This window comes from Cicer arietinum, chromosome 6 (genome assembly GCF_000331145.2).
Source record: "Cicer arietinum cultivar CDC Frontier isolate Library 1 chromosome 6, Cicar.CDCFrontier_v2.0, whole genome shotgun sequence".
Classification (NCBI taxonomy): Eukaryota; Viridiplantae; Streptophyta; class Magnoliopsida; order Fabales; family Fabaceae; genus Cicer; species Cicer arietinum.
Genome location: NC_021165.2, coordinates 37,941,369 through 37,950,781, shown reverse-complemented (window position 1 = coordinate 37,950,781; position 9,413 = coordinate 37,941,369).

Genomic DNA, 9,413 nt, shown 5'->3' with positions numbered 1-9,413 from the left:
TCTCATCTCAAGCATTTGTAAAGTCCACTTCCGTTTCAAAATACAAATCGTAGAACATTTTAATGTTGATCAAGAAATAAAAAGCATTAGGCACAAAGATGAGAAAAATAATTCAATAAACTCATTCATATAACTAGAAATCAAATCATAAAAATAAGGGTTTCATCTTGTTACACTCATCCCTAACAAGTAGAGTTTAGTTACTCATGATAGAGATAAAAGAGATAGAGATCAAGCAATAAAAAGCATTAAGCACAGAGATGAGAAAAATAATTCAATAAACTCATTCATATAACTAGAAATCAAATCATAAAAATAAGGGTTTCATCTTGTTACACTCATCCCTAACAAGTAGAGTTTAGTTACTCATGATAGAGATAAAAGAGATAGAGATTATAGAAGAATTACAAGAAGGATTCATGAATGATTCTTGATAAAACTGCTCCAATGATGTTAGAAACGGCCGTCTTTGAGTTTCTATGCTAGGGCACAAGTCTCCCAACTTCCCAAGAGTCAAAAAGATCCCTAAAACAATGAAAAATTGTGTTTTTATGGTTGCTGATGTGCGTCGCGCGCCCCAGGCGCGCCTGGACAGTGTTACTGGTCTGGAAATGCACCCCAGGCGCAGAAAATGCGCTTCAGGCACGCCTGGATAGTGCTGAACGGCTGGAAACGCGCCTCAGATGCGTATGGCGCGCTTCAGGCGCACAACATCTGTTGTCTGATGTATATTGCATATTTCTCATCTTTCGAGTTTGAATTTGGTTCCGGTGTCTCCATGAATGTTGTATCTATGTATCTTAGATTTCATTTGCAGTTGGTTTGACCCCAATTGGACATCTACAACTCCAGATATGGCTGAAATACTATACATAGGTCATGTAGATTTCTCAACAAAATTCAGCACTGCACTAAAACAAAGTAACAACACAAAACTCTGAAAAATCCCTACTTAATCAAGGAAATAATAACATAAATATTTAATTAAATCAAAGAGCTAAAATCAACAAAATATATCAAATAACTTCTTAAATTAACTAATGATTAAAGATAAATAAGACTAAAAACAATAAAAAAATATGCATATGATGAAGAGTCATCAGAGTGCGAGCAAAAGGAAGAGATGGTTCCTTGATATTTGGAGAAACTGTAACCTCTGGAAGAGGTTGATCAATGGCAGGTTCGGATTGTGGATTTGCAGATGCATAACGATGTGTCTTCTTTTCCTTTGAAGCTGGTGGTGAGGTAGATGTTGATTTTTTGTGAATGGAAGTTTTTGTAGTTGTAGTTTGTTCAAGAAGGTCGAGTCTCATCTGTTTGACATTTTTCATGGAGAAGGAATTGTTGAACTGAACAGATTGTTCATCATCAAGAGGAATGTTGAAAAATTTAAAGACTTTGGTCAAGATCATCCTGTAAGGAGCTGATCGACATAAGACAACAATATTCAACATGAAACTAAAGATTATGTTTCCTAGATGGAGGGGTGTTCCAGTCATTGAATGATGAATAAGCAGGATATCAAGCTCTGTAACCTTTTCCAAACTTCCAGCCCTTGGCACGATATAGTGCACACATATATTATGAAGGATACAACATAGAGGGAGAAGGTTTGAAGCCACGAAAGGTGTAGGGGAATTTATCAAAATATTTTGGATGCCAGAAGATCGAGTGATTTGATATTTTGAATGCCAAGTTTCAGAAAAACAGTAAGCCACTGCATCATGAATGTCAAGAATTTGGCACAATGTGGTGGGGTTGACTTCTAGGTGAACCCCTTTGAGTATGAAACTAAAACCAGAACTACCTTTAGATCCATTATAGGCATCGTAGAAGGCTTTCACGAGACGTGGGTATTGGGGTTCATTTATGCGTAGGAAAGAAGTCTATCCCAACTGATCAAAAACTTATTTCACATTGAAACCACCTCGTTTCAAGTCATCAAGGTCAATGAGCTTTCCATTGACTACTGATTTATTCTGCCATTTGGAAAGATAATTTGTCTCCAAAATTGGAGAGTCAAATAGTGGGAAGGTAGAAGATTTTTTGGAAGGAGATGAGCGTGGTTTTTTAGTAGGAGGTTGACCCTTTTTGGTTGATGGAGTTTTAGATTTTTTTGGAGTGGATATTTTGGAAGTGGTTTTTCAGATGATGATTGAGGGATGGATGCAGCAGAAGTGGTTCCCTCATAATCATCAGAGTTGACAACATGTATAGTGTTTTCTTGATGAAGCTTTTTTCTTGAAGAAACAACTCCAGACAAAATTCTAGAGGATCTTCTTATAGGTGTGGAGGAAGTGGTGTTGGATGAGGAAGGGTTCTTTGATTTTGGAGTAGAAGGTGAAGAAGAAATTTTTTCAAATTGCTGAGGAGGATTAGTTTGGTTTGAAGGTTCATGAGGAGGAGAGGCTACAACGTGATGTACTCCTTGATCATTAGACTCAGTGCTTGAATAATTGTTAAAACTATTTTCTGGATCATGAGAGGAAATTTTACTCTTGGCAGTGTGTTTTGTACGAGTCATTTGTGAATTAAAGAATAAAGATATGATTGAGAAATAGGTTGGTTTTTGAAGGTTTGTAAATGATACATGAAGAATAAAATAGATTTTAGTAGAGAGAGGTTATAATTAAAAAAAAATAACCGTTAGAGGAGGATGAATAGGGAGCCGTTGAGAGTAGAGTAATGATGATAGCTAAGATAGACTAGGGGAAGCGCAGTAATGGTCATTGATGACCGTCTACGCATTAAATGCGTGATGGAAGACATGGAAGCCGTGCCACGAGACAGACCAATGGGAAACGTGAAGCATTTGCATGCCTTGTTTGTCGTGACAAGAGGAAGTTTCACAAAAAAAAAACACTATGTTTTCTAATGGTTTAGCTATCCTCTGATTCTTAGGCTTATTTAAAAAGATCAAATTTGATCTTGCATTAAGAATAATTTTACCAATAAGCATAAATTAAAGAAATAAAAATTAACACAAAGATATTCAGGATTAATATAAATTAAATAACTTTGGATAAATTAATGATGGAGAGTTCCTCCAAGATATTTTTGAACCGATCCTCCTAGAGAGGTTTGGTAAAAATATCAGGCAATTGATTTTCAGCATCAATAAAAATTAATTCTATGTCCCCTTTTTGAACATGATATCTTATAAAATGATGTTTGCTTTCAATATGCTTAGATCTAGAATGTTGTATGAATTTTTTTGAAAGATTAATAACACTTGTATTATCACAGAGGATGAGAATTTTTGCGTACCTTAGAGAGTAATCCTCTAGTTGGTTCTTTATCCACAATAATTGTGAGCACCATTGTGCAGCTGATAAATATTCAGTCTCTGTAGTTGATAGAGCAATGGTACATCTTTTTTTGCATGACCAACTTATGAGAGATTTATCAAGAAATTGGCAAGCTTCACTTGTGCTCTTCCTTTCAACTTTGTCTCCTGCATAGTCAGCATCACAATAAGCTATAAGGTCAAGATTTGAGCATATTTTATACCAGATTCCAATATTGGTTGTGCCAACAAGGTATCTAAAAATCCTTTTTACTGTAGTCAGATGAGATTCTTTAGGAGAAGATTGAAACCGTGAACAAAGACTAACTGCAAAGACTATGTCAGGTCTACTAGCTGTTAAGTACAACAAGGACCCAATCATCCCTCTGTATTCTTTTTCAAATATTGGAGTTCCTACATCATCTTTGTGTAGTATGGAGGACGGGTGCATAGGAGTTCCCATACTCTTGGTTGAACTCATGTTGTATTTTTTCAGTAAATCCTTGGTGTATTTTTCTTGAGAGATAAAGATGTCAGTTTCTAGTTGTTTAATTTGTAAACCAATAAAGAATTTCAGCTCTCCCATCATACTCATCTCAAACTCGCTTTGCATGAGGTTGGAGAATTCATCACGCATCCTTTCATTAGTGAACCCAAATATTATGTCATTCACATATATTTGTACAATTAATAGATCCTTTTTAAGAGTTTTCTTGAAGAGTGTGGTATTGATATGTCCTCTAACAAATCCATTTTCTTTTAGAAACGAACTCAACCTCTCATACCAAGCTCGAGGAGCTTGCTTTAATCCATAAAGAGCTTTTGAGAGTTTGAGCACATGATTAGGCTTCTTTTCATCCACAAACCCAGGAGGTTGGTGAACATATACCTCCTCATTTAAGAACTCATTCAAAAAGGCACTTTTGACATCCATTTGAAATAGTTTGATACCTTTATGAGTAGCGTAAGCTAGGAAGATTCTAATTGCTTCAAGTCTTGTTATAGGTGCGAATGTTTCATCATAATCAATTCCTTCTTGTTGGTTGTAACCTTGTGCCACTAATCTTGCTTTATTTCTAATGACCTCTCCATCCTCATTCAGTTTGTTTCTAACGATCCATTTAGTTCCAATGATGGATTTTTCTAGAGGATGGGGCACAAGATTCCACACTTTGTTTCTTTCAAACTGTGATAGCTCCTCCATCATAGCTTCAACCCATGATTTGTCACAAATGCTTGATCAATGGTTTTGGGTTTAACTTGTGATATCATGATCATGTTGTTAGTATTTTCTTTTAGAGAATTTTTCGTCCTAACACCATCGACAATATTCCCAATGATCAGATCAGGAGGATGATGCGTTACTATTTTTCATCCTCTTAGAGGTTGCTAAGAGGTTGGATCATAATCATCCTCCTCGTTTGGACTGTGTACTTGAGAGGATGAATGTTCATCTTCTTCAGATTTATCCATATTTTCTAAACACAAGTCATCAAACTCATCAAAAATAACATTCATGGATTCCTCCACAGTTTGAGTCCTAAGATTATATATTCTATAACTTTTTGACGTTGTGGGGTATCCTAGAAAAATACCTTTATCAGATTTAGGGTCAAACTTTCCCAAATTTTATTTATTATTTTGAATGTAGCAATTACATCCAAATATATGAAAATAGGAAATATTTGGTTTTCTTCCTTTCCATAGTTCATATGGAGTTTTGTGTAAATTATTTCTAATGGATGCATGATTAGAAACATAACAAGTTGTGTTGATAGCTTCGGCCCAAACCTATTTTTCAATGTTGGCTTTATTTAAAATAGTTCTAGCCTTGTAAAGTTCTATTTTTTCTTTCAACAACTCCATTTTATTGGGGAGTTCTTGGGCAAGAAAAATTATGAGAAATTCCATTTTCTTCAAAAAATACTCTTAAAAGATTCATTTTCGAATTCACCTCCATGGTCACTTCTCACATAGACAATTTTTTATCCTTTTTCATTTTGAATATTTTTTGCAAAAATGATGAAATGCCTCAAAAGCTTCATATTTATGTTTTAAAATAAAACCCATGTAAAACGTATGAAATCATTAACAATTACAATTTCGTATCTTTTTCCACTAAGACTTGGAGTTTTGATAGGACCAAATAGGTCAATGTGAAGAAGTTAAAATGATGATTTATTTAAACAATATTTTTAGAGTGAAAGCTGCTTTTAACTTGTTTTCCTTTGACACAAGCTTCACATACTTTTTCTTTATCAAAATTAATTTTTGGAAGACCTTTAACTATTTCTAACTTTGATAGTTTAAAAATAGAATTTAAGTTTGTATGACCAACTCTTTTGTGCCATATCCATTTATTTTTATCAATGGATACAAAGCAAGATTCAGTAGGTAAATCATCCATATATAGTTCATATAAATTCTTTTTTCTAAAACCGGAGAAGAAAACTCTACCCGAGGATGAATGTTTAACCTCACATAGAGTAGGCTTAAAAATAACTTCAAATCCACTATCACATAATTGACTAATACTTAGCAAGTTATGTTTTAAATCATCTACATACTGAACATTTTCAATTTTAGCAGAATCATTTTTACCAATAACACTTGTACTTTTTTTTTAGCTTTATCATTGTTACCAAACGTGACTGATCATCCATCCTTTATCTCCAAGGAAATAAAGCAGTGCTTATCCTCTGTCATATGCCTTGAGCAGCCACTGTCCAAGTACCAAGACTTTCTTTTGTTGATTAGAGGATGAACTTGTGTTAGAGTTTAAAAGTAACTTAGGTACCCATATAACATTGGGTCCTTGTTGGTTAGTTTTTCCTCTTGTGAGGATTTTTCTTTTGTGATAACAAATAGAATCATGGTGCCTATGTTTACCACAGAATGAACATCATTTCTTTATGCTGTCAGCTTTCTTATTAGCATCACAATTTTTGAAAGTGTGTCCATGTTTTTTTGCAAAAAGTGCATTTTGGCATATCCTCTTGTTTTTTAGGCAGGAAATTTTTTTCATATAATTTTTGTTTTTGAGAACTTTTAAATCCAATACCAGCTTTGTCAAAGATTCCAGGTTGAGATCCCATTATCTTTTGAAATGTTTCAGTAGATATAACAAAGTTGGTAATGTCATTTTTTAGTTCTTCAACTTCTATTTTCAAGATTTTCTTTTCTGTGTCCTCTTCTGGAGGATGAATTTTGACATTATTTTCATTTAAAAGTGTTTGTTGTTCAGATAATTTCTCATGAGATAACTGTAAATCTAGAATGATTTTTTTCATACTTCTCATTCTTAGCTTGAAGTTCCTCATTGAGTTTCTTTATTTCATAAAGTTGATTTTTGAGAAAACCACATTTATGAGATAAAATGTTTGAGTCATTTAAAAGATTGTCAAATTCAATTTCTAACTTTTCACAAGTAGGACATAATTATGAGATGATTACCTTTTCAGTATCTGATTTTGCCATGAGATAGAGGTTGGCCTCTTCTTCCTTCTCTTGCTCAGAGGATGACTCGTCACTTTCATCCTAAGTACTCATCATATATTTATTTTTGCAGGGAAATCTTCTTGAATTTCTTTTGTTTAGAGGACACTCAATTTTGTAGTGTCCCATCTTGTTGCATCCAAAACAAGTTATCTGACTTTTGTCAGTTTTTTTTAGGAGATCTTCTATCATGTCCTCTTTGATTTATCATCCTTTGAATTCATCTGGAAATCAGAGCGAGTTCATCCTTATCCTCAGATATAGGATACTCCGAGCTTTCCTTTTTTTATGACATCTTCAGTCTTCTTGGAGGATGAACTTTCTATTTGGTTGGATTTTAGAGCTATTATTTTTTCCCTTTTTGCTTAATTTGTTTGCCAGCAACAATGGTTCATGAGCTCTTAGAGTTCCAACCAGATCTTCTAATTTCATGTTAGCCAAGTCTCTTGCTTATGTGCTGGCAGTCACCATTGGTCTCCATTCTTTTGGTAAACTCCTTAGAATTTTTCTTATCCTCTCTTGAACAGAGTATACCTTTCCAAGATATCTCAAGTTGTTTAGTATGATTGTTAACCTTGAGAACATTTCATCGGTTGTTTCCTCCTCATTCATTTTGAATAGTTCAAAATCTCTTACTCCCATGTCAATCATCGCTTCTTTTACGAGACTTGATCCTTCATGATGGTTCTTCAGGGTATCCCATAGTTCCTTAGCGTTTTTGCATTCTTCAACTCTGTCATATTTTTCCTGCTCAAAGCACACATTAGAAATAAATGAGCTTTAGAGTTTAGGAGTACCTTAGCATTTTCATCAGTTGTCCACTATGCTTGAGGTTTCTCGTCGGAGGTTGCATCTGTGTTGTTGGTTCTGATGATGTGATTCCCATTTTCAACCACAAAACACATGTTGTTATCTTGTGATATGAGAAATAACATCATCCTACCTTTCTAGTGGTAGTAACTTGTGCCATCAAAATTAGGAGGTCTGTTGGATGATCCTCCTTTAGGAATATACTTATCTTTTGACATTTTCCTTTTGATCTTTTTCTCTTACACTGTTAGATGTAATTTTCTAGAGAACTTTGCTCTGAAGCCAATTGTTGTAGCTAAAATATCACTAGAAAGGGGGTTGAATAGGGATTTTGCTGTTTAAAAAAGTTTTTCACGTGTTTTGAAATGCTATCCTCTCTGAGAGGATGCAAACTCGAAGATGATAATTTAAACCTTTAAATTTGAGCTAAGTAAAAGAAAGAGAAAATATAGAGAATGACACACACAACTTTTATATTGGTTCATCCAATGAAGGCTACGTCCAGTCCTCGCACACTTGTGAGATTTTACTAATGATCGAACTGATTAACCTCGCACAGAGGTTGACTACACTTTGTTGGGTCCTTTGACTGGTTCAGTCCATCCTTTTGCACGAGGTTCAAAACTCCTAAGAACTTCGTCATGAGTTGTTTTTTCCTTTCTTTAAGACATGTAAGGGCTACTTTTTTGTCTTGTTATCTACTGCCTTTTTGTAGGTTGATGCTGGGTCATTTTCAGCATGTGAGAGAGATATGTTTGGTCGCTCTCAATGATGTTGGGTCGCTTTCAATGATGTTGGGTTGCTTTTAATGATGTTGAACATAACCCATATCCTCTAACCAAGTGTAATCCGTCCTCGTACCTATTCAATCTGTCATCTGACTTCTTTATTTCAAATGCTTTATTTATTCATTTTTTAATATTGAGTTGTCTTCTCTTAATGAATAAAAAACATTTGTTTCAGTGAGGATGAGTATTTTGCAGCTTTGAAGCTTCATCCTCTTTAGAAGGCCATCCTCTCGTATTCCAATCCTCCAGATTTGAATAAGATTTTTCTGCTTTTTGCCTTAATGATTAATAACCTGTTTTCTTATATGAATTCACTTAAAAGCAAAGATTAGTAATTAACCACAATCATAATCTTTTAAATAGTTTTGTAATCATTAAAACCATTTGAGAGAGATTTTGTCTCAACATGAAGAACATTCTCCGATTGTCAAGAACGTTTTAGGCAGCAAATAAACATTTGTTTAATTACTTTAAAATAAATCTAACACTTGCGAAATGTTCCCAACAACTATATTCATTTTAAAATGAATATTCAGAGCCTTTTAACATCTATAAATTGAAGATCAATTGGAAAATGAAGGCAAGAGTTCAATTTACTAATCTACCAACACTTGTTCAAGTAATAACAAGTCAAGAACTCTTCAAGCAAACTCTAGCTCTCTTCACTATATCTTTGGATCATTATTTACATATTTTGTCTTTCATTTTATCTCAAACAAGTGATGAGAACTTTCAAGATCCCAAACACTTTTATCATACACATCACTTGTAACTCAAGTCTATCTTTTTATGTTAGATTGAGTGTGTTTTTAAAAATTCTTTCAAGGCAGAAAGGTGGTGATTTTAAAAATCCTTTTTAGGTTGAAAGGTGAAGATTGTAATTGATATGGGTGTGATCAAAAGAAAATGTGTGAAGGAGACCATTTTTGGTTCTGAAGCATATAGTGAAAATCTCATGGTTGTGTGGACTAGAAAAGTAATTAAATTGTTGTGTGACTTATCACCCACTTGAAACTTATCACATCGTGAAATTT